Genomic DNA, 482 nt, shown 5'->3' with positions numbered 1-482 from the left:
TTCACTGCAGGATCAAGGAGAGATAAAATGATAGGCTGCAAGGGATCAAGTCTTCAAGCTGCAAAAGCCTTAGTTACTAACAAAAAGAACATTTACCGAAAACGTCCAATGTAAATTCCCTTACATCTTGCAATGTTCAAAAATTATTTTTCCCCCTATTTATTTTTTAAAGCACTAATTTCAGAGATCATAAGCACTCCGTTTCTCTTCTTTTGATCTGCGGTCCCACCCTCAATTTGAAATGCACCTTTTCTATGAATGGATCCTGGTCATCTTTCATTCCATTCCTATTCAGTGCCCACATAGAACCTTCCCACCCAATGTGTTGTACCACATTATTACTTAAAGGACTAACATTTTATTCAGAAAAATTAATGCAATTGAAAACAATCATTTAGTTCGGGTGATGTGTGTGATGGGAAAGGTTGGCACGTGCCAGATCTTACTTCGAAATGGAAATAGTACACGGCTAGCGTAACACA

The sequence above is a fragment of the Coturnix japonica genome, chromosome 31 (assembly GCF_054131305.1).
Source record: "Coturnix japonica strain WE chromosome 31, WE-NBRP24, whole genome shotgun sequence".
In the NCBI taxonomy this organism is placed as follows: Eukaryota; Metazoa; Chordata; class Aves; order Galliformes; family Phasianidae; genus Coturnix; species Coturnix japonica.
Note: the sequence above shows the minus strand (reverse complement) of the source record.